The following is a 25,780-nucleotide window of genomic DNA, read 5'->3' as shown; positions in this document are numbered from 1 at the left end:
AATTTTAATTTTTTTAAAGATGTTTATTTATGTGTGTTAATTTTTTTTAATTTTTATTTACCTGTGTGTCTGCCATGGCTATTGAGAGCTGCAGGGTCCTCTTAACCACTGAGCCATCTCTCCAGCCTCCTGGGGGTCTCTTTAAAGCCAGGATTGGCACTGATATCAACACTGCTGTCAACAGAGTAGATTACTCTGCTACACTTCCCAAAGGTCCAAAACCAGGGAGCAGACAAGGGACTGAGAGGTAATAACATCCCGAAGTGGTGTTCCCAACACTTGGGAGTGAAAACAGAAGGATCCAGAGTTCAAGGTCAGCCTCAGTCTCATAGCAGGTTTAAGGTCAGTCTGAGCTACAGACCAACTCCAAAAATAATAAACAGAGCAAAGGGCTTACCCACTCTAAACAAGGGCCGAAGCCACAGGAAAGAGGCACATGTGTCCTACGTGATCTTGAAGCAGAGCCCCCGCCACTGAGTCTCTCTTACTATTTAATTTCTTTTTGCATAAACAAAGAAGATGCCTTTGTAAGTCTTTGGCACCCTCTTTTGGACAACCTGATTATTTCAAAACTGAAAAGTTTCATTTCTGAGTATGTTGTCAGCAAATTGAAATTGAGTACACGTAGACAGATGTATATAGATGATATAGATATAGATTGGGGTGGGGAGGGGTTATTGACCTTATTCTTACAGGAGTTTTAGATGTGCAGAAAGATTAAGCAGTACAAAGCCCCATCTACACCTCTCCCTCGTGTAATTCCCCTACTGCTAATACTTGCACTGGGGACCCAAGTGTTAAGGGTAATAAAACAATGTTATTACTGACTGGCGTTTATAGGACATATAGTAATACTTGCACTGGGGGCCCAAGTGTTAAGGGTAATGAAGCAATGTTATTACTGACTGGCGTTTATAGAACATATAGTATAAAGTTGCATGCATCCCTGGGTTGTGAAGAATTTCATGTATCCACCATTACAGTAGCATAGAGAATAGTTCCACTGCCTCAGACATCACCTCTTTTAGGCTGGCTCAGCCAGTAAAGCCACTTACCATGCAAGCCTGGGGTCCCCAGAACCCACAGAAAGGTGGAAGAAGAGAAGAGACCCACAGACTTGTCCTCGGAAAGACACAGATGCATCATGGCACATGTGTACCACACATACACACATATGCATTTTCACACACGACAATAAATTTTAGTCACCTGTTTCATCTCTTGACTCTTTCTATTTCTCCAGAGTCTAGTAGTCTCCACTTTTTACTTACTATCTTTTTAACGTTGCCTTTCAAATTTTCACATTGTGGAATAGCGAAATACAACTCTGTCAAATTCATTTCACTTAACACATCCATTTAAGAGACCTTCATATCTTACTATAAATGGCCAATACACATATGGGGGAAAGTTTACTCTAAAAGGCAGTCATGGTAGTAACTTTAATCCCAGCACTCAGGAGGCAGAGGCAAGAGGATCTCTGTGAGTTCAAGGCCAGCCTAGTCTTGGGTGGTGGGGGAACAGAAGAAGAGGAGGAGAAGGAGAAAAAAAGGGGAAGGGAAAAGGCGGAAGTGGGAGGGGAAGGAGAAGAAAGAAGAGGAAGAAGAGGACAAGGATGAAGAAGGAGAGGGAGGAAGAAAGAAGAAAGTTCACACTAGCCAACAACAAAATGCAAACTGAAACTACATTGAAATTCCCATTTCAACTCAATCAGAGTGACAATCATCAAAAAGGAAATAACAAAAGAGCCCATTATACATAGCTGGTGGCAAACCACCATCCAAAGGGAACACGCGGAACGACCCATGGCTCCAGCTGCATATGTAGCACCAATGGGTGGAGAAGTCCTTGGTCCTATCAGGGCTCAACTGACCCCCAGTATAGGAGAATGTCAGAGCAGGGAGGCGGGAAGGGGTGGGTAGATAGGTGGGGGAACACCCTCATAAAAGAAGGAGGAGGGAGTGATGGGATAGGAAGTTTATGGACGGGAAACCAGGAAAGGGGATAGCATTTGAAATGTAAATAAATAAAAAATGTCCAATAAAAAAAAATACATGGCTGGTGGCAGCTAAACTCGATCGACCCCTACAAAAACCAATATGGAGATTCCCTTAAATAACTAAATAAAGTTCTCCCCTGCGATCCAGCCACAGCAGTCCTGGGAACGTACGGAAAGGACTCCAAGTCAGCACGTCACAAGGACACCTGCACCTTCCTATTTACCACGACACTACTCACAACATCTAAGTTAGTGAGCCAAAAGAGGCGTCTGTCAGGTGAGGGCTGAGCAGAAAGAACATGGTCAACAAGGAGAAGATGGTACACGCATGCGCGCACAGTACACGCACATGCGCACTCGTGCACACAATGGAATGTTACTCTGCCATGAGGAAGAATGTAATGATTTCATTTGCAGGAAAACAGATGCTCACGGAGACATCACATCCGTCAACTCAGTCAGTCTCAGAAATAACACTGTTTTCTCTTATTTTGTGGATCAGTGATTTTTTATAGATATGTAAAATTGTGCATTTGTATGCGTGTATACATGAATGGAGACACCCATGGATGCATAGGAGAGGACATGGGTCGATATTGAGTCTCTTCTTTCTTCCTCTTATTTTTCGAGATAAGATCTCTCACTGAACCTCACAGATCAGCTGTCAGGGAACCCCAGAACCTGACTGACTCTGTTCCCAACACCACTAGAGTTGCAGTTACTTGATCCACACCCAGCCTTTACATGAGTGTTGGGAATCTGAATTCAAGTCCTGGCACTCACGCAACCAAGTGTTTTATCCACTTGAGCCATCTGCCCAGCGTCATCTCTGTTTTACTACTCTCCCATTGTGTGGACACACGAAAGTTTATCGATCCACATTCCCTGTTGAAAACATCTTAGTTGCCTCCCGTTTGGAGCAATTATGATTAATGCTGCTATAAACATTTGCGTGAGGGTGTTTTGTGGACAAAAATTTTCAATTCATTTGGATAATCAGGAGTGGGATTTCTCTGCCATACAAGAATGTTATATTCATCTTCATAAGAAACTGCCTGTCCTCGTTTGCTCCTTGTTGCTATGATAAAACACTGACCGAACCAACTTGCGGAAGCAAAGATTCCATTCGTCTTACACTCCCACGTCACAGCCCATCACTGAGGGCAGTCAGGGTAGGGATTCAAACGGGAACCTAGAAGCAGAAACTGAAGCAGAGAGAGACCATGAAGAAATGTTGCTCAGTGACTTGTCCCCCTGGCCTGCCCTGTACCTTCCCTATGCAGCTCAGGACCACCTGCCTAGGGTTGGCACCGCCCACGGTGGACTGAGCCCTTCCATATCAATTAACAATCGAGAAAATGCCTCAAAAACAGGTACACAGGCCAATCCGAAGGAGGCATTTTCTCAGTTGTGGTGTGTCAGGTTGACAACCGAGATTAGCCATCACACTGCTAAACCAATGACAACCTCTGCCTTTTGTGTGTGTGTGTGTGTGTGTGTGTGTGTGTGTGTGTGTGTGTGTCCACCTACAGTGAATGGAAGGCTTTGTGACATCCCCACCACCATTTACTCTCCTGAGAGTTTGGCCATTCTGAGACATGCACACTGGTATCTCTCGGTCTTAATTTATAATTCCCCAATGCTTTTGTGCTGTGCCTTTCTGTAGGCTCACTGCCATCTGTACATCTATGTGGTGTCAGTCTAGCTCTTGGCCCATCCTTTTCAATTGGGCTGTTTTACTTTCTTATATTTAAATTCTCTGCTTATTCAGAAGCAAGTCCTTTCTTGGGTCTGCATGTTGCAAATATTTTCTCTCAATGTGTGGCTTCTCTTAGGCTTTTCTAGTTCCCTGCATTTGTTTATCAGGGCAGTGGGCACGCACATGCACTGCCGGGTGTGGAGTTCAGAAGAAAATTCACAGCAGTCAGTTCTCTCCTTCCACCATGTGGGGCCAGGGGTCAAACTCAGGTCATCAGGCTTGGCAGCAAGCCCCTTTACCCACTAAGCTATCTTGTCAGCCCACAGCCCTTGTTCATTCTCTTAAGAATGTTTCTTTTAAAAAAAAAAAAGAGGACTTTAAACAAGTCCAGTTCCTTCTGAGGACTGTATTTCTAGCCTTGCTGTCAAACCCAAGCTCTTCCCTGCACTCCTTTAGAAGGTGTGTAGTTTGGGGGTTAACATTTAGGTCTATCAGTCAGTTTAATTTCCACTACGGGGTCCAGAGAGATGGATCAGCCATTAGGAGCATGTATTGGCCTTCCAGAGACCCAAGTCTGATCCCCAGCACCTATATTGGATGGCTCACAACACCTATAACTTCAGCTCCAGGGAATCTGATGCCCTCTTCCGGACTGCAAACACGCTCACACAGAGAGACAGAGACAGCTTCCCTGGAAATCATGGCAGTCCTCCTGCCTCTGCCTCCCACTACCTCTGGCTGATCATTGCAAATCTGCCTCAAATCTCACACATCTTGTCTGTCCTCTCTCTCTCTCTCTCTCTCTCTCTCTCTCTCTCTCTCTCTCTCTCTCTCTCTCTCTCTCTGTCTTGCTCTCTTGCTCCCTTACGTACACACATTTTAAACATGCCATCATTCTCTCCATTCAGTTCTACTCTCCTTCTTGCTACCGCTGTTCCCTTTGGTACGCATATTCGGGGAGCCTGTATCCACACGCCAAGAGCAGCTCCATCCCTTGTTAAGACTTCACAGTCTCCACCTCATCCTGCACAGGTGAGCCATGCACCCCATCCTAGCTCGTCTCCTGCTGACTGACACAGAGGTGGTCTCCATCGCTGGTGTGTCCACATGTTTGATGTGAACATCAGCACCACCCTCCAAAGGTCCTTGCAAAGCTTTGGATCCACACATGAGTCTGATCCTGGAACTCGATCGGTCTCTTCCGACCGATGTGTCTGTTTGCTTTTCTTCCTTTCCAGCAAGGCTGGTAGATTTTTTAATGAAAGCGGGACAAGGTGGAACTGAGACAACCAAGCTTTCAGTGTGAGGTTTTGTGTTGATCTGGCCAGGAGTCAGGCTGTGGGTTGGGTCTGATGTCACCTATGCAGGACCTCCATCTCCTCTGGCTTCCTTGTTTTGCTTTGTTGTTCTCTTGTTCATGTCTCCCACGCTGTTGTCTTTGGGTTTCTACCAACGACCTCTTTTTTAATAGAATGTGTGCCTCATAACTCTGGCTATCCCTGTGCTTGGAGCCCTGGCAATGGTAGCAAGGTGCCGAGGCGGGACTGCCTGTCATCTTGTGGATCAGTTCTGAGAGCCGGAGTCCCTGAGCTGTGACTACCAACAGCACTGCTTTAGCCTTTTCTTCTCTCTTCATGTGTGACAAGATAGCTAGAGGGAGCCAGGGCCATTTAATGATCCTTCCAAGACAGGCAAGGCTCTGGTCCAGTAGCGACCTTTTGAGGATAGGTCCTTGTACAGAATGTTCGAGATGTATTGCAATATGGTCGGTTTCCTTTTCCCCCTCCAGGAGGCCCAGAATTTTTTATCAACGTATGCTGACAATCTGGCTGGACCATTGGAGATAAAACTTATCCTGCTCACTAAGATTTAGACATCGGGAATGTTTTTGTTGGGTTTTGTTTGGTTGGTTTTTATTTTTCTTTGAGATGTGGTCTCTTGTAGTTCTGTCGGGCCCGGAACTTGCTATGTAGACCATGCTGGCCTTGAACTCAGAGATGCCTCTGCCTCTGCCTCGCCTCTTCCTCTGCCTCTTCCTCTGCCTCTGCCTCTGCCTCTCTTCCTCTGCCTCTGCCTCTGCCTCTGCCTCTGCCTCTGCCTCTGCCTCTGCCTCTGCCTCTGCCTCTGCCTCTGCTCCATCCCTGGAATGCTAAGCTTAAAAGTGTGTAGCACCATGCCTGCTACCATGAAATTTTTGACTCTCAAGCTCGTCCACACTCAGGCTCTAAGTAATTGGCTAATTATGCAAGCAGGCCCACTGGTTAGCAGCTTCCACGGAGTCAGACGTTGGCTGGGTTTCCCTGTAATCACCTGTCTCTCTGGGTAGTGGATATGCCGTGGAAGCAGCTATGAAGGTTGGCTGCCACAGGTACGATCTGGGACATATCTGTGTCGACAGATGCTTCTGTACTTTTTAGTTATTCACAGATATTTCCCATTCTAACACTATTAAGAGCTGAAATACATCTCTCTAAAGTTCATGTTACCATCCTAACTTCTGGTGCTACATGAGTGCTTTTAGAGATAGGGCCTTTAAATAAAGACACAACTGGGAGTCAAGCATGGTGGCACAGGACTCTAATCCCAGCACTTGGGAAGTGGAAGGAAGTCCAAAGGCATCTTAAGCTACATAGGCTAAGGCCAGCCTAGGCTAAAGAGACCCTATCTCAAAATAAAGAAGAGAAGGAGCTGAAAAAAATCCTCTGCCTCTCTCTCTGCCTCTGCCTCTGCCTCTGCCTCTGCCTCTGCCTCTGCCTCTGCCTCTGCCTCTGCCTCTGCCTCTGCCTCTGCCTCTGCCTCTGCCTCTGCCTCTGCCTCTGCCTCTGCCTCTGCCTCTGCCTCTGCCTCTGCCTCTGCCTCTGCCTCTGCCTCTGCCTCTGCCTCTGCCTCTGCCTCATTAAATGGCTCATTGTTAAGAGCACTGGCTGCTCTTCCAGAGGTCTTTGAGTTCAATTCCCATCAACTACATAGTGGCTCACAACATCTAGAATGGGATTTGATGCCCTCTTCTGTCATGCAGGCATACAGGCAAATAGAACACTCATGTACATAGATAAATCTTTAAAACAAACAAGAAGAATATTTGGGTTAATAATGAGGTCATTACGGTGTGTATAGTGTAGCACGGCTGGTACCCCTGGAACACGAGTAAATTGTAACAAAGGTTACAGAGGGAAGATCATGTAAAGACACTTTGAGAAGACAACCAGCTACAAGCCAAGGAAAAGGCCTCAGAAGAAACTGATCTGATACCTGTATCTTGGGTTTTAACCTCAGAATTATAAAACGATACATTTTTGTTACTTGGGCAAGCAGTGTGCAGTATTTTGGTTTGGTTTCCTTTGGTTTGATTTTGGTGGGGTGTGAGAGTCAGAGACAAGAGTTCACTGTGCAGCCTTGGCTGGCCTGGAATTTGCTAGGCAGACCTGACTAATCGTGACTTCTCAGTGCCCCCCCCACCCCGCTTTACCTCCTGAGTGCTGGGCTAACAGTCATGACAGGCACCAGCCCTGCACTTCAACATGGGCTTCTTTGTTACCCAGCCCTCGCAGACAGGAAAGTACAAATAACAATCAGAAGATGTGTCTGAGGACTAGGACTTCAAAACAGGTGCTTTGTTTTTTTGTTTTTGGTTTTTGGTTTTTGGTTTTTTTTTTTTTTTTTTTTTTTTTTTCGGAGCTGGGGACCGGAACAGGGCTCTACCACTGAGCTAAATCCCCAACCCCAGAAACAGGTGCTTCGTAATGTTCACTTTCAACTCAGTTTTGCCACAAAACTCTGTGTGTGTGTGTGTGTGTGTGTGTGTGTATGTGTTCTTGTGGCAGGGTGAATCTCAGTTTATGTGCTAGAATTAAAAGCACCCTCCTGGGGTTGGGGGTTTAGCTCAGTGGTAGAGCACTTGCCTTGGAAGCGAAGGCCCTGGGTTTGGTCCCCAGCTCCGAAAAAAAGAATTTAAAAAAAAAAAAAAAAAAAAGCACACTCCACCACATCTGTATTTTCCTGCAAGTTCTGGGGGAGTGAACTCAGGTCCTCATGTTTGTGTGGCAAACATTTTACCAAGGGAATTATCTCTTTAACCCCCAAAACCGTTATTTTCAACTGTCAATATTTCCAGGGTTGTGCAGAAACCATTCCTGAGGCCATCCTACCAGGCATGGTATACTAACAAACAGGGGGTGTTAAACAGGAAAGCAAACCAAAATACTACACACTGCTTGCCCGAGTCACAAAAATGTATCTTTTTATAATTCTGAGGTTAAAACCCAAGACCCAGGTATCAGATGTCTGCTCTGTCTGCTGCCAGGACCGAAACTGCTGACTGCTCCCTCGGGTCTCTCCTCATCACATTCATTAAATCTACACCAATGCTGGAGGCTGAGGGCCAGTGGGGGGGGTGTCTTCTTGTTTCCAAAGTCCCGGGAGCTGGCTCAAATGCCCTGACTTGAACGGAAGCAGTAAAGCTGACGGTGCAGCTCAGTGGTAGAGCATTTGTTACACATGAGCCCCACCGTGCAGAAAGGAAAGGAAAGTATCGGGGATTGGGGTCAATGGGATGAATGAGGAGATGCTGGAAACTCTCTGAGAAGGATTTGAACATGGCCGTTTTACAGAGCTACCTCCCGCAACCAGACTTTATCCCTCCTCCAGCTTCAAACTCCCACCTTGAGGGAAGACTCAGGCCAGGGGTCTCACTTGGCAAAGAGTGCCAGTTTTCCTGTATAGAACTAAAGGGTTGATACCCTGACTGATCTCTAAATCTTGTAGCTTCTAAAATTATAAATGTTGAAGGATGGACAGGAGTAATGGCTCACAGCCATTACCAGCGTTTGGGAGGTGGAGCAGGAAGGTCTGGAGCTCAAGACCACCCTTGGCTACAAGTCCACCCAAGATAGCCTGGGCTACACAAGACCAGAAAGAAGGAAGGAAGGAAGGAAGGAAGGAAGGAAGGAAGGAAGGAAGGAAGGAAGGAAGGAAGACTGGAGAGATTGCTCAGTGGTTAAGAGCACTGATTGTTCTTCCAGACGACCCAGGTTCAATTCCCAGCACCTACATGGCAGCTCACAACTGTCTGTAACTCCAAGATCTGACGCCCTCATGCAGACATACATGCAAGCAAAACGCCAATGCACATAAAATAGAAATGAATGCATTTTAACATATTAAAAAGAAAGGAAAGAAAGAGGGAGAGAAGGGAAGAGAAAAAAGGGAGAAGAAAGGGGAGGAGAAGGAAGAGAAGGTGAAGGGAAAGGAGGAAAGAGAAGTTCCGAGATACGTTTATCCAATAAGGAAAATCTGTCTGTGTTGATGGGCTTTAAAAATACTTGTTGGGACTGAAGAGATGATGTACTGGCTGGTTTTGTGTGTCAACGTGACATAAGCTGGAGTTATCACAGAGAAAGGAGCCTCAGTTGAGGAAATGCCTCCATGAGACCCAGCTGTAAGGCATTTTCTCAATTAGTGATCAAGGGAGGAAGGACCCAGCCCATTGTGGGTGGTGCCATCCCTGGGCTGGTGGTCTTGGGTTCTATAAGAGAGCAGGCTGGGCAAGCCAGGGGAAGCAAGTCAGTAAGCAGCATCCCTCCATGGCCTCTGCATCAGCTCCTGCTTCCTGACCTGCTTGAGTTCCAGTCCTGACTTCCTTGGGTGATGAACAGCAATGTGGAAGTGTAAGCTGAATAAACCCTTTCCTCCCCAGCTTGCTTCTTGGTCATGGTGTTTGTGCAGGAATAGAAACCCCGACTAAGACAGATGGCTCAGCCATGAAGAGTGCCTGCTGCTCTTGCAAAGGACCAGAGTTTGCTTCCCAGCACCCATATGAGGCAGCTCAGATCACCTGTAACTCTAGCACCATGAGCTCCAGCACTCTCTTCTGACCTCATAGGACACCTGCACTCAGGTGTGCATGTCAACACGCACATAAACAGAACCAAAATAAAAGGAACAGTCAAGAAAGGAAATGTATTTTTAAAGGTTCTTGTTGGCTGGTCTCCACAGTATTAAACCAAAGCAAAGCACACCCAGAGGCAGTCGCCCAGCGTATGTAACGACAGGTGACCAAGGCAGCCATGTCAGTGCAAGTTTCAAAGCGAGAACCTGCACAGCTTTACCAAGCCTTCTGAAACTTCACGAAGAAACTGACAAGAGTTCTGAGCTTTGCAGTTTAGCCAAAGGCTTGTCAGAGCCAAGAGGCATTATGCAAGAAAAATTAAGTGATCACAAAAGCAAAAAGGCCTTGGTAGGTGTGGTGCTGCTGCCTGTGATCCCAGGCACAGGGTGACAGAGGAAAGAAAGAGAAAGGAAGAGGAGGAAAGAGAAAGAATGGGGATGACAGAGGAGGAGAGGAGAGGAGAGAAAAAGAGGGGAGAGGAGGGGAGAGTAGAGGAGAGAGGGGGAGGGAAGAGCAGAGGAGAGGAGGGGAGAGGGGGGAGGGGGGGGGAGAGAAGAGAGAGGGGGAGAGGACAGGAGAGAAAAGAGGGGAGGGGAGAGGAGAGGAGGGGAGAGAGAGGGAAGAGGAGGAGAGGGGAGAGAAGAGGAGAGAAAAAAGGAGAGGGGAGGGGAGAGGAAGGGAGGGGAGAGGAGAGGAAAGGAGAGAAAAAGAGGGGAGAGGAGGGAAGGAAAAGAGAAAGTCAGGGGAGAGAGAGAAAAAGAAATAGAAAGCCTTGTGTGTTTTAACTTATTCTTGTACCAACCACTATTGTCCACTCTCCATTTTGCCAAGAATAACCTGGAAAAGGAACACCAGGATTTCTGACACCAGAAAATTTAAAGGACAGTATCAAGAATGAGAGAGGTCAGGCTGGAGAGATGACTCAGTAGTTAAGAGCACTGACTGCTCTTCCAGAGGTCCTGAGTTCAAATCCCAGCAACCACATGGTGGCTCACAACCATCTGTAATGGGAGCCGATGCCCCCTTCTGGTGTGTCTGCAGACAGCGACAGTGTACTCACCTATGTAAAAGAATGAGAGAAGTCAGATACAGTAGTGCATTCCTTTAATCCAGGCACTCAAGAGTGTGACGCCCAGCTGGTCTATAGTAAGTCCAGGCCAGCCAGGACCACACAGTGAAAGCCTCTCTCAAAAGGGGGAGGAGGGACTGGGGCAATGGTTCGGTTGGTAAAGCGCTTGCCACAAACCCATAAGAACATGAGTTTGGTCCCCAGCTCCAAAAAAAAAAAAAGAACATGAGTTTGATCCCCGAGAACCCATGCTGTTACAGTCTAGCACATCAGTGTATGCCTGAAATCATAATACTGAAGGCAGAACAAGAGAACAGGAGAATCTCCTTTCTGATCCAACAGTCTAACCAAAAAGGAGAATTCCAGGTTTGGCCTCAAAAAACAAGGTGGAGAGAAATCGAAAAAGACATTCAGAGTTGACCTCTGGACTCAATCCAACCATGAACGCACACATACGTGCATGGGAGAAGATACTTCAAGCCCTGTATCTAGTAAGGAAGCATGTCCAGTTTGGACAGTGGGGTCTTTGAATTATAAGAAGACAACACAAATATAAAAGAAGCCGGATATGGTAGCATATGCCTGGAATCCCAGTATTCAGAAGGCTGAGTTTGAGGCCAGCCTACACCACATGATGGGCATATAGTGAGCACTAAGCCAGCCAGAACTACACAGCAAGACCATGTCTCAAAAAAGGGAGAGATGGGGGTGGGGGGGGATCTGGAGAGGTGGCTTAGTGGATCAGAGCGGTTCCTAGCGCAAACGCACACGCACGCGCACGCGCACGCACACGCACACACACACACACACACACACACACACACACACACACGACATCTCACAATGACCTGTAACTAACTCTCTGTCACTGTCTTCTGGTCTCTGCTGTGTATGTCAACTTGACACAAGCTAAAGAGGAAAAACCTCAATTAAGAAAACGCTTCCAGAAGAGGCAGAGCCTGCGGAGCAAGATGGCGCCCTCTGTCTGCTCTATGATACTGCGCTCGGCTCGAACGGCTGCTGCCCACGGCCGGGATCCGGAGCTGCTTGCTCTTCAACACAGGGAAAGCTCTATGTCCTGGAGTCAGTCACTGCCAAACCTAGCTGGCTGGAAGTTGGGCTAACCTCGGGCACTTGGGTTTTCCTGTTGATTCATCTCATCCAATATCACAAGTTGTTTTGGAATGGACTGGAATAAACTTTGAAAATAATACAGTCGGCTTCGTGTGATGATCACAGTTATTCCTTTGAGTTATGGATATGAGAAAAAGGTTATATGTGAATATGTATCAGTCAAGTCAACACATATATTTTGCATTGTTAAAGAAATAAAAATACTTGTGTTCTTCCTATGTAAAAGAAAAGAAAAAGAGGGCTGGCTGGAGAGGTGGTTTAGCGGTTAAGAGCAATGACTGCTTTTCCAGAGGTCCTGAGTTCAATTCCCAGCAACCACATAGTGGCTCACAACCATCTATAATGGGATCGGATGCCCTTTTCTGGTGTGCCTGAAGACAGCAACACTGTACTCATACATACATACATACATACATACATACATACATACATACATACATACATCTTTTCTAAAAAGAAAGAAAACAGAAAAAGAAAACACCTCCATAAGGGTGATGATGGGACATGCCTTTAACCCCAGCACTCTGCACACTGCTCTGCACATTGCAGAAAGGTAGGCAGATCTCTGAAGTCAAGGCCAGCCTGGTCTACAGAGTGAGTTTTGGGGTAGCCAAGGCTACACAGAGAAACCTTGTCTTGAAAAAAAAAGAAAAAGAAAAGGAACAAAAATGCCCCCTTAAGATCAATCCGTAGGGCATTTTCTTAATTAGTGATTGTTGGGGGAGGGCCCAGCCTGTTGTGTCTGGTGCCATCCCTAGACTGGTGGTCTTAGGTTCTATAAGAAAGCAGGCTGAGCAAGCCAATAAGCAGCACCCCTTCACGGCCTCTGCATCAGCTCCTGCCTCCAGGTTCCTGCCCTGCTTGAATTCCTGACCTTACCGCTTTCGATGATGAACTATTATACGGAACTACGGGCAAAATAAACACTTTCCTCCCCAAATTGCTTCCCCACCACAATAGTAGCCCTCACAAAGACATACATATGTGTGGGCAGACATTAATACACACTCTGATGTATACACCCAAGAGAAACGAAAATGTGTTCACACTAAAACTTGTAAACAAATGTTCATAGCATAATAGCCAAAAGAACAAAACAAAACCACTGGGTAATGAATGGATGATGAAATGTGGCACACCTGTGCCGTGGAATATTGTTCATACATAAGAGGGAATGAAATGCTGATACATGTGCAATACAGGCGGACCTCGGAAGCATTGTATTCAGAGAAAGAGTCAGACAAAGGCAAGCTCAAACTATATGACTTCATTTCTGCAAAATGGCCTGAAAAAAACAGATACACAGAAACAAGTTTGGGGCTACAGCAACAGTTCAGAGATCAAGAATGCTTGCTGCTCTTCCAGAAGGCCCGAGTTCAGTTCCCAGCATTCAAGTCTGACCACTCACAACCACCTGTAACTCTGGCTCAAGGGGATCTAACGCCCTCTTCTGGCCTCCTTGAGAACTGCACACAATGTGGCATGTGTACACATAGACACAGGCTGTAAACATAAAGAAAATAATAAGATAAATCCTAAAAAAAAAAAAAATAAAACAGGGGTTGGGGATTTAGCTCAGTGGTAGAGTGCTTACCTAGCAAGCACAAGGCCCTGGGTTCAGTCCTCAGCTCTGGGGGAAAAAAACATTATGGCCATTCAGCAACAGTGGAGCATGAATTTAATCCCAGAACTCAGGAGGCAGAGACAGGTGGATCTCTGTGAGTCTGACGCCAGTCTGGTTTACAGAGCAAGGACCAGGACAGCCAGGGCTACACAGAGAAACCCTGTCTCAGGAAAGAAAATATGGCTATGCTTTCATCATTTTGAGTGCATGAAAATATTCTAAAATTAAATGGGCACGATAGTTACATTACCTTGTAAAGGCGTTGACTCTTACTAAATTGTGTACTGTAACATTGTGAATTTTAGAGCCAGTGAACTGTGTATAAAAATACATACAATCGCATCAAATAGTGCTGCTGACTCTAAAACCCTGACCTAAAGAATGGAGCAAACATCAATAAGGGTGAGGAAGCACCCGCTCCCCCAATTCTGACATACATTCCCAGTTGTTTAAAAGCCTCAGATTGTCATCAATGAAGTATTTTCATTTTCCGTGCCGTAATAAGATGGACCACGGTTGTCATCCTTCCTCGTCTGACATGTGATTTGCTTTTATTTCCACAACACAGTGAATTTTGATAGATCACAGTAATTTCTATCCAGAAGGATCTTTTGACTGTACGAGTGAATTAGAAAGATATTTTTATATCGCCTATTTGAGATAACAGGTCTTAGTGCTACGCTTCGGGCAAAATACATCAAAAGAATGAACTGAAGGTTAAATTTCCTTTTAGATCCCGATTTTTATAACATCACAAAAATTCTTGCCTAAAAGCGGTCGAATTATTCAACGGTGAGACATTCTATACTCACCAGGTTCAGCCAGAGGGAAAGAACAAAGGCAACCCTGGCCGACCTGGAAGGTGAGGTGCCTTCATCTTGTAATTACGCCCTTCGAGGTCTCCAGTCCCCGCACACCACACCAGAAGCCTGCCCCAGCAAGGCGACAGTGGCTGTCTGTTCTTAGGTCGTGTGTGCGAAGGTAATTCCCACTTGAAAAGAAGCAATACAAATTCAAGTAATGGAGCGCAATTTGTGTCAAACAATTATTACCATTTTATCCTACCCAAATCAGTCGATTAAATATAACTGTGTGTCTAAATTAGTTTTAGATAGCTTTTAATCCCAACTTGATTTTTTTTTTTAATTATCTCATCCAGATACTTATTTCTATGCAAAAAGCCCCACTCTTTTTAGTGCTGTTTGTTGTGGAGCGGCGTTTATGTGCAGTTTAAGGAGGGTCCATGGGGGTCTTTACTCCAAGGTGTCTATTTACTGAACTACTCAGAGATCCCCATCGTGAGATGATTTCAAACATAAGGGAGCTTCGGGCACATTACCCAGGAGCAACCGCGGGCGCATTACCCAGAAGCAACCGCGGGCGCATTACCCAGGAGCAACCGCGGGCACATTACCCAGGAGCTACCAGGGGCGCATTACCCAGGAGCAACGGCGGGCGCATTACCCAGGAGCAACACTGTTGGCACATTACCTTTTGGTCAGCTCTATTTGTTTCAACCTCCTCAGTCCAGGGCCTGTACCACAGAGGCAGAGCCCACTGGGAGCCTGCTGCCACCTGGTGCACGTTCTTTGACACTGATGTTCGTGACAAAGGACAGGGCATCAGATTCTTCTGAGAATACTCATTTAATCGCATGGCCAATGAGTTTGTATTTGATCGCCCGGTGTGGGGCAGGCCTTCTCTGAGAACTTGTGATACAGTAATGAGTAAGAGAGACTAAGGCGTCCCTGGGCTGCGGATGTAGTTTGCTGCTAGAGTGCTTTTCTAGCGTATATCATCTCTAGAAAAGGAAGAGCGGTTAGGAAATGAGAAAGAGTGGAGGAGGGAAGGAGAAAGGAAGCAAAGAAAGGAGAAGGTAAAGAGGAAAAAAGAAAGGGAGGGAGGGAAAAGGAAGGGGAAGGGAAGGAAAGAGAAGGGGAAGAAGGAAGGATGGAAGAGAGAGACAGAGAGAGACAGACAGAGAGCCCCTAATCTCAGCAGGCATACATTTTGATGAACACAAGCTGTCCTGACTAGTTATTAGGTCAACTTGACACAAGCTAAAGTCATTTCAGAGCAGGGAGCCTCAGCTGAGAAAATGCCTCCATAAGATCAGACTGTAGGCAAGAAGTCGCTAATTTCTTAGTAACTGATAGAGGAGGGCCCAGCCCGTTGGGGATAGTGCCCCCTCCCCCGGCCCGGGGGTCCTGGGAATATGAGAGAGCAGGCTGAGCAAGCCATGAGGAGCAAGCCAGTGAGCAGCATCCCTCCATGGCCTCTGCATCAGCTCCTGCCTCCTATTTGAGCCTCTGCCTTGGACTTATCTCAACGGACTGTGGTTCAAGATATGTGGCTCCAGTGTTTGCATGCGTGTATACACATGCAGAGGCCAGAAGAGGGCATAGACTCACCTGGGACTGGATTTACAGACGATTGTGAGCCTCCATGTGGGTGCTGAGAACCAAACATGGGTCCTCTGGCAGTACTCTTAACCTCTGAGCTGTTTCTCCAGCTTCCCTATATACATAATTAAAAATAATAAAAATGGATCTTTTACAAAACACTACAGAAAGAGAGAGACATACAGAGAGGGAGAGAGGGAGAGAGAGAGAGAGAGAGAGAGAGAGAGAGAGAGAGAGAGAGAGAGAGAGACGCACTGACAGGCTTATTTTTAAGTGTGAAGGTCCTACTCAGGAACTTCTGGGATCAGAAAACCTTCCGCTGTAGCTGAGCCCACAGGGGCATATAACCACGTAGCATGAACCCCCCCCCCGACTCCCTCTGTGTGATCCACGCATCCTTAGGAGGGGACACTCATTGCTTCTCTATGTTTGGGCAAAGATCAAGTGTAGAAAAAAAGTAGTTATCTGCCTGTTTTCTCAAGTGGAAAATGTCCTCAGACCTTGCTCTGTGGTTATCCACTCTCAGTGGCTTCCAGACTCCTTTAGATGGTTATGTGAATGTCTCCCCTGAGGACAAGAACCCACTTGGGACAAGGAACACTTTTAATTCTGTGTGTAGATGAGGTGCATGGGGTTAGTTTGTGCATGCCATGGCACACGTGTGGAGGTCGGGTGGATAACTTTGTGGAGTTTGTTCTTTCTTCTATCTTGGGGTGGGACTCAAGTTATCAGCCTCACCACCGCAAGCGCATTTTATTCCCTGAGCCCTCTGGCCAGCCCAAGAGACTGGATACATCATTTCCTTTCCCCTCTTCTTTGGGTTAGTCTTATGTAACAGACCGGTGTCCTTGTAAATATATTTCAATCTCTCTGGAGGTTGGAATTTTCCCTAGCAACTGTATCATTTCTACTACTAAAACCTAATGAAGAGTGAGTCGTAAATCATTTCCATCTACTGTGTATATTATTTTAGGCAAAATATCTTAATAAATCTTACGCTGACGTTACAATTCCACAGACATAGCCATAAAATGGAGCTCAGAGAAACAGACCTGGGTACCCAAACCGAGACCAAATATATCATCTCTCATACAGCATCTCTCACCCAGAAACACTTCGCCTCCTGCAGGGCCCGGAAAGCATCTCAGTTGTACAACACTGCCACCTAGTGGTCAGCTTCAAAGCACGATCAGGCAACCCAGACTCCCGGTTACAAAGATCGGAACTAGGTCAGCTTCTGAGTTGAGGAGTGAGGAGAGCCAAGCTTCAATTACACAGAGGCTGGGGGAAGACAGACAAATTATATGACAATGGTGTTCAAGACATTGGACACCAAACAAGTAAAGACAGCAGTCACTAAGGGGCCCTAGGGTAGCTAGGAGACATAGTCTGTTTCTTTTGCTGTGATAATACTGTGGCCATTACTGTGACCAGAAGCAACTTGGGGAGGAAAAGGTTTATTTCCTCTTATACCTAGAGTGCATTATTGAGGGAAATTAAAGTAGGAACTTGAGGCATAAACCTGGAGCCCGGAGGAGCTAAGACCGATCGCAACAAAAAGAGAAAAGAATATTCTGGACTTGGGCGTGAGAGACAGCCAAGAAGTTTAAGACAATGGGGCCAGAGAGATAGCTCAGTGGGTAAGAGCTTGTATTGCTCTTGCAGAGGACCTGAGCTAGATTCCAGGCTCCCTACTGTATGAGCCTGATTTCAGGCTCATAGCTGCCTGTAACGCAAGTTCCAAGAATCTGACAGCTCTAACTTCTCCAAGTACCTGCACACACACACACGCACGCGCACATGCACACGCACACGCATACACTTTAAAAACCTTGGCCATGCATAGCAGTGCATTGTAGGGAGCCATTCTGAGCTATGCAGTCACAGGGGGCTCAGCCCAAAGGTGGCTGCTGTAAGATTATGAGATTGTTGGACAAAGCCTCTTCCAGGAAGATTCCAGGAGCAATCACAGGGTGTTTCAGCCTGAGCAAACACCGGATGTCCCTGAGCAGATTCCTGAGAAGGGTTCCACCTTTTCAAAGAACATGTCCCCGGAAGACTGTTGCCTCTTTGTTTAAGGAGGATATCTTGCAGTGTAGTGATTCACCTTATATCCTTGGGCACTTCCCAATACTCCCCCCACCCTAAGCTTCAGTTCCTGCTTCAATTCCTGCCTCAGAGCTTTAAATGCTGTACATTCCTCTCAATAAACGAGACCTTGACAACAGAACCTTGCTTGGTCTCCTTTTCTCCCCACCTTGACCCTCAGGTAGCGCCCCTTCGGGACCCTGAATAACTGGACCTGCTGGACGGGTCAGTGCATATCTCAGAAAAAATAGGTAGATAAATGAAAAGGGGCTGTATGTGTCACTTGGCTGGTAGAGCACTTGTCTAGCATTCAAGAAGCTAGCGTTGATTCTGAGTACGAAAGAAACCCAGAATAGTGCACACGCCTATAATCCCAAGCACCAGGGAGAGAGAAGCAGGAGGTCCATAATTCAAGTCTAGCCTCAGATATCAATTAAGTTCAAAGGCATTCTGGCTACATGAAATCCTGCATTGAAGAAAGAAAAAACGAAGAAAGAAGAAGAAAGAGGAGGATGAGGAAGAAGAAAAAGAAGGAGGAGTAAAGAAGGAAGGGAGGGAGAAAGGGAGGGAGGGAGAGCAGGCTGCAGAGGTGGCTCCGTGTTAAGAGCACTTGCTGTTCTTCCAGAGTTCAGTTCCCCTGCACCCACTTTATGTAATTCATCACTGCCTGTTACTGTAGCCCCACAGGCTCTAATGCCCTCTTCTGGTCTGGATGGGTACTGCATACACATGTGCACAGACATATAAAAAACAAAATACGGTCCCCAGCTCCGAAAAAAAAGAAAAGAAAGGAAAAAAAACAAAATAAACATTTTTTAAAAGATTTATTCTTCTTCTTTTTTTTTTTTCGGAGCTGGGGACCGAACCCAGGGCCTTGCGCTTCCTAGGCAAGCGCTCTACCACTGAGCTAAATCCCCAACCCCTTTAAAAGATTTATTTATTTATTATATGTAAGTACACTGTAGCTGTCTTCAGGCACACCAGAAGAGGGCATCAGATCCCATTACAGATGGTTGTGAGCCACCATGTGGTTGCTGGGACTTGAACTCAGGACCTCTGGAAGAGCAGTCAGTGTTCTTAACCACTGAGTCATCTCTCCAGCCCCCCCAAAATAAACCTTTTAAACAAAGTATTTCAGGCCACAAAGATGGTTCAGCAGCTAAGAGCACTGACTGTTCTTCTAGAGGTCCTGAGCTCGATTCCCAGCAAATACATGGTGACTCACAACCATCTGTAATGGGATCCGATGCCCTCTTCTGGTGTGTCTGAAAACAGCTACAGTGTACTCACATAAAATAAATAAATAATTCTTTTTTTAAAAGGGGGGGAGAGGTTGTACACATCTTTTGTAATATGTGTGTGTAGTTTGAGTGATTTTATACAGTTAGCTCCTGAACACCACTGTTTAAGTTGAGACAGAGAGAATTACAAACAATTAGCTTCTTTCCAGTTGAATCTATAACACTATCCCACGGGATCTGGACTTTGGATAGAAGCTAGAACTAATATCTTCCTCGTTTCCTTGAACGTCTATGCTCTGGGAATCTAAACAGAGCCAGCCCAGATTTATATGTAGTTGCCTGTAGTGTTTGTTAAAAGTACTTGTGAGCGATGTTCTGTATTGAGAGACTGACAGTTTTAGGGGAAGCATGTCACAGACAATACAGATCCAAGCTATACACTCCTGTGTATGCTTGTCCTTCTCTTCGTCCTTTTTGCCTCCATTTGGAGGTGTTTGGTGGCAGGGGCGGGGGCAGATTTTCTTGCCAAGGAGAATCAGTTCGCCCCAGGGTTAGAATGGGAGGTTACAAGTGTCTTGCTTCTGCCATTTGCTCTGGGGTGACTGGAAAGCAACTGACCCATGCTACATTTAATAATCATGTGTGTCTTCTTTATTAAATGGCTGTCGCTATACCCTTGTATAACTGGCTGACTCTACCCTGAGATCCCATTGCTAGCGTCCTTCCTGGGACTCACAACGTAGACCAGGCTGGTTTTGAACTCCAAGATTCACCTCCCTCTGTCTCCTGAGTGGTGTGTGTGTGTGTGTGTGTGTGTGTGTGTGTGTGTGTGTGTGTGTGTAATTGATTTGCACATATGCATATGAAAATATGTTAATTTCCTCCTTTCTGCTGTATATGACTCATTGTTAGATTCATCTAACATTTTAATGTTTGCTTACTACTCATTTCAGTCTTATAAGATTTGAATTGAATCCTTTCCATGAGAGACTGAGTAAAAATTCCAACTGCTGGGCAGACAAGATGGTTCAGCCAGTAAGCCTGAGTCCGATCCTCAAATTCCTCAGGATGGAAGAACACTCATAAGTTATTCTCCAACCACCACAAGTGTGCCCTAAATTGTGTCTGTGCACACACACACTCACATATATACATACATGTGCACACAAACACAAATATACACACATACAAGAACACTAAAATGTATGCTCACATATGCATACACACACCCCTAAGAAAAGTAATGTTTTTAAAATTCTAACTACTAGAATAAAAATTCAGCTCCTGCTTAAATCTTCCACTTGGTCATTTAATTTCTTTGGTCACTCCCAAGTGCTTATCTATCTCTGAATGTCGCAGGCTGTTCTATCTCTGTACGTCCGGGGCTGCCCCTCAGAATTGTGGCCTTGGAGAAGTTTCTTCCGCAGAGCCTGCTGCTTCTGTCTGCTTGGATTCTAACCCCGCTCACCTCTCACTTCCCCAGTCAGCACTGCCACCCCTTGTGCTCCAACCTGGTTCACCTCCTTCCTTCTTCAGGAATTGGTTCCAGTAAGTCTTTGCTACTTTGGCACTTCCTGTAGCTCATCAAAAACATCTGGTCGCTCAGCCTTTGCTGTTCTAGTGAGACGGTTCATCTGCCATGGTTCTGTCGCTTGACTTTCTTTCCCTCCTTCAAGGAGAGGAACTTAGAGATTTTATTTTTGTCTGTTTGTGTGTCTGTGTGTGTGTGTGTGTGTGTGTGTGTGTGTGTGTGTGTGTGTGTGTGTGTGTGTGTGTGTTTAGGTGTGCCCTAGGGGCGAGAAAAAGGAGTTAGATCCCCTGGAACTGGAGTTACAGGCAGTTGTGATCTGTCTAATGTGGGCATTGGGAATTGAACCTAGAGAGAATCGAGTACTCTTAACCACTGAGCCAGCCCTCCCCACCCCACTCCACCCCTGAGAGGGGAAACTTTAAATGGTACAACTATTAATAAATGTTAGTGACAACATTTGACTACAGGCAAAATCATAAAATGGAATAGTTTAGGTTATTTGACTTCTTCCTTTTACACCATTTTAGCCTTGGCTGTCCTAGAACTCACTATGTAGACCAAGCTAGCCTCGAACTCAGAGATCCGCCTGCCTCTGCCTCCCAAATGCTGGGATCAAATCAGTGCACCACCACCACTCAGCTTTTACACCACTTCTTACGCTTGCCATTTTCTTTCTTTTAATTACATTTATGTATTTATTTGTAATATGAGGTGCACAGATAGATGCTAGGGACATGTGTGGGGGTCAGAGGACAACTTGGGCTTGGTTCTCTGCCTTCACCCTATGAGTCCCGGGATTAAACTCAGACCATCAGGCTTCCTAGCAAGCGAGTTCACCTGCCGAGCCGCCAGCTCACCAGCCAGTTTCCATTGTCTCTCTTGGGACACAGTTTTCATACTGTCCCAGACATTCTGATCTGAAAACATCTCAGTCTTCCAAGAGAAGTCTAATTCAAGAAACAGGGAAAAGACAATGACAGACACCAAGAAATTGCACACTGGATGCATGATTGCCTCTGTTCTTGAGACAGTCTCACTGTGTAGCCTAGCCTAGCCTTGAACTTGAGATCCTCCAACCACTGCCTCCCCAGTGCTGGGACGACAGGTATGCAACACCACGCCTAGCCACGCTGCTGCATCAGGAAATGGTCTGTGGGGTCCAGTGTATACTAAAAATCAAGCCCCACTCATCCCTTGAACTTTGAATCTTCCCGCCTACACATCCCAAGCACTGAGACTGTAGGTGTGCACGCGCCACGCCCAGATCCCAAAGTTGTCTTATCTTCAGAAAGAGGAGAGAAGAGGGGAAGTTGTTGTTGAGGGCCAGCCAGATGGCTCAGCAGGTGAGGGACTTACCACCAAGTCTGACGACCTGAGTTCCATCCCTAGAACCCACAGAGTGGGAAGGGAGAACTGACTCTTGCAGGCTGTACTCTGACCTCCACACGTACATTGTGTGGCATCTGCCTGTAGTTCCTGTCCTAGTCAGGGTTAGGATCGCTGTCATGAAACTCCATGAACAGAAGCAACTCCAGGAGAAAAAGGGGGTTGTTTGATTTACAGTTCTGTATCCCTGTTCATCATCAAAGGGAGTCCGGACAGGAACTTGACAGGGCAAGAACCTGAAGGCAGGAGCTGATGCAGAGAATATGGAGGGGCGACATTTACTATCGTGTACCTCAGCTTGACTTCTTTTTTTTTAATTTCTTATTAGATATATTTCTTTACTTACATTTCATCCCCTCCCCCTCCCCCATACAGGTATTCGCCCCATACATTCCCCTGCACTGGGGGTCCAACCTTGGCAGGAGCAAGGGCTTCCCCTTCCACTGGTGCCCCAACAAGGCTATTCTCTGCTACCTATGCACTTGGAGCCCTGGGTCAGTCCATGTTTAGTCTTTCAGTAGTGGTTTAGTCCCTGGGAGCTCTGGTTGGTTGGCATTATTGTTCATATGGGGTTGCAAGGTCCTTCAACTCTTTCAATCCTTCCGCTAATTCCCCCCAGGGGGGTCCTGTTCTCAGTTCAGTGGTTTGCTGCTAGCATTGACCTCTGTATTGGACATACTCTGGATGTGTCTCTCAGGAGAGATCTATATCCGATCCCTTTCAGCATGCATTTTTTGGCTTCATCAATCTTATCTAGTTTTGGTGGCTGTATATATATGGGCCATATGTGGGGTAGGTTTTGAATGACCATTCCTTCAGCCTCTGCTCTAAACTTTGCTTCCGTATTTCCTCCTATGGATATTTTTTCCCCTTTTCAGAAGGAGTAGGAGCATCCACATTTTGGTCATCCTTCTTCTTGAGCTTCCTGTGGTCTGTGGATTGCATCTTGGGTAATTCGAGCTTTTTGGCTAATATCCATTTATCAATGAGTGCACACCAAGTGTGTTTTTCTGTGATTGAGTTACCTCACTCAGGATGATATTTTCTAGTTCATTCTATTTCCTATGAATTTCATAAAGTCGTCGTTTTTGATAGCTGAGTAGTACTCCATTGTGTAGATGTACCACATTTTTTTAAATCCATTCCTCTGTTGAAGGGGCATCTGGGTTCTTTCCAGCTTCTGGCTATTATAAATAAGGCTGCTATGGACACAGTGGAGCATGTGTCTTTGTTGTATGTTGGGGCATCATTTGGGTATATGCCCAGGAGAGGTATAGCTGGGTCCTCGGGTAGTACAATGTCCAATTTTCTGAGGAACCTCCAGACTGATTTCCAGAATGTTGTACCAGTCTGCAATCCCACCAACAATGGAGGAGTGTTCCTCTTTCTCCACATCCTCACCAGCATCTGTTGTCACCTGAGTTTTTGTTTTTTGTTTTTTGTTTTTTTTAAGTCCTAGGATGTTTATTACAAAGGTAAATCCTGATCCTTGAGACTGGCTTATCGGTAGGATTTCTGGTACCGGGCACGGGCACCGGGACCACCAAACTTTTTGGATTCGCAGCTACAAGCAGGGTCCGATCGTACTGGATGAGGATATCTTTGATCTCCTTCTTAGAGGCTTCATCCACATATTTTTGGTAATAAGCCACCAGAGCTTTTGAGATGGACTGCCGGATAGCATAAATTTGGGCCACATGACTACCACCCTTCACACGGACCCGGATATCCACACCAGCAAATCTCTCCTTGCCCAGAAGCAAAACAGGCTCCAGTAACTTGTACTGCAGCGTGAGCGGCTCGATCATCTCCAGGGGACATCCATTCACCTTGATGAGCCCATTTCCTCGTTTGCAGTGGGCCACAGCTGTGGCTGTTTTCTTGCATCCGAAGACTTGCACGGACTGCAGCGGACCCTTGGACGGCATAGCTACAAGTATGAACACGAGCTCCTCACCGCGCGGCGCCGCCACCGGAAAAGGAGTTTTTTTATCTTAGCCATTCTGACTGCTGTGAGGTGGAATCTCAGGGTTGTTTTGATTTGCATTTCCCTGATGACTAAGGATGTGAACATTTCTTTAGGTGCTTTTTGGCCATTCGATAATCCTCAGCTGAGAATGTTTTGTTTAGCTCTGTACCCCATTTTTAATAGGGTTATTTGGAGTCTAACTTCTTGAGTTCTTTGTATAGTGTGGATATTGCCCTCTATCAGGTGTAGGATTGGTAAAGATCTTTTCCCAATCTGTTGGTTGCCATTTTGTCCTAATGACAGTGTCTTTTGCCTTACAGAAGCTTTGCGGTTTTATGAGGTCCCATTTGTCCATTCTTGATCTTAAAGCATAAGCCATTGGTGTTTTGTTCAGGAAATTTTCCCCAGTGCCCATGTGTCCGTGACTCTTCCCCACTTTTTCTTCTAGTAGTTTGAGTGTATCTGGTTTGATGTGGAGGTCCTTGATCCACTTGGACTTAAGCTTTGTACATAGTGATAAGAATGGATTGATTTGCATTCTTCTACATGCTGACGTCCAGTTGAACCAGCACCATCTTTTGAAAATGCTATCTTTCTTCCATTGGATGATTTTAGCTCCTTTGTCAAAGATCAAGTGACCATAGGTGTGTGAGTTCATTTCTAGGTCTTCAAATTCTATTCCACTGGTCTATCTCCCTGTCTCTGTACCAATACCATACAGTTTTTATCACTATTGCTCTGTAATACTGCTTGAGGTCAGGGATGGTGATTCCCCCAGAAGTTCTTTTATTGTTGAGTATAGTTATTTATAGTATAGTTATTTATAGTATATAGTTTTTGTTATTCCAAATGAATTTGCAGATTGCTCTTTCTGTCTCTATAAAGAATTGAGTAGGAATTTTGATGGAGATTGCATTGAATCTGTAGATCGCTTTTGGCAAAATGACCATCTTCACTATATTATTCCTGCCAATCCATGAGCATGGAAGATCTTTCCATCTTCTGAGATCTTCTTCAATTTCTTTCTTCAGAGACTTGAAGTTCTTGTCATACAGATCTTTCACTTTCAGCTTGACTTCTTATATCGCCTAAGACTGCCTGCCCAGGGGTGGCACCACCCACATCAAGCTGGGCCCTCCCACGTCAATCATCAACCAAGAAAATGAACCAAAGCTTGCCTACAGGTCAATCTGGTAGGGACATTTTTCCAAATAACTGTAGCCTGTGCCAAGTCAACATGAAACCAGCCAGCACCCAGGCTGCCTGTTGATGTCTGTGGGCCATGTGTGCTACCTACCACTGAGGGCTTATGGTGGTGTCCAAAGCCTGTGCTATGGCAGAGAACCAAGTTGATAGCTATGATCTGTCCTGCCACCAGAGACCATGCGGTGTACACTAACACCAGAGACCGTGTGCAAGTCCTGGATCCATGCTCCTACTGACTATAAAGGGTAAGGAAGCTACCTTTGCTGTGGTACTGATGACTGAAGAAACATACTTAAGAAAGAGGGACACAGAAGGCCAACGGGACAAAACCCTACTCCCATCCCTCTCCAAAGAAATTCTAAAATATATCAGCCTAGATAAGAAGCCAGCAAAGAGAACTCTTAAAAATCGTGACAAGGATGCTGAAGAGTAGCTCTCCGAAAGTGATGGCTTCTGGTAGTGATGTGGGTCGGGGAAGGACTCGGTTTTCTTTAAAGGGCTGGCCACTGGGAGTTTGACCATGCTCCAGTGAGTATATGGGCAAC

The 25,780-nt window shown here is 45.8% G+C and overlaps 1 pseudogene; it reads right to left on the bottom strand.

The window, feature by feature from the left end:
* Window positions 1-23,560: 23,560 nt before the first annotated feature.
* Window positions 23,561-24,037, bottom strand: LOC116886363 (annotated as a pseudogene).
* Between the last annotated feature and the right edge of the window lie 1,743 nt (window positions 24,038-25,780).

The sequence above is a fragment of the Rattus rattus genome, chromosome 17 (genome assembly GCF_011064425.1).
Source record: "Rattus rattus isolate New Zealand chromosome 17, Rrattus_CSIRO_v1, whole genome shotgun sequence".
NCBI lineage: Eukaryota > Metazoa > Chordata > Mammalia > Rodentia > Muridae > Rattus > Rattus rattus.
The sequence above is the reverse complement of the archived record's forward strand: the minus strand, read 5'-3'. Positions and strand labels throughout refer to the sequence as shown.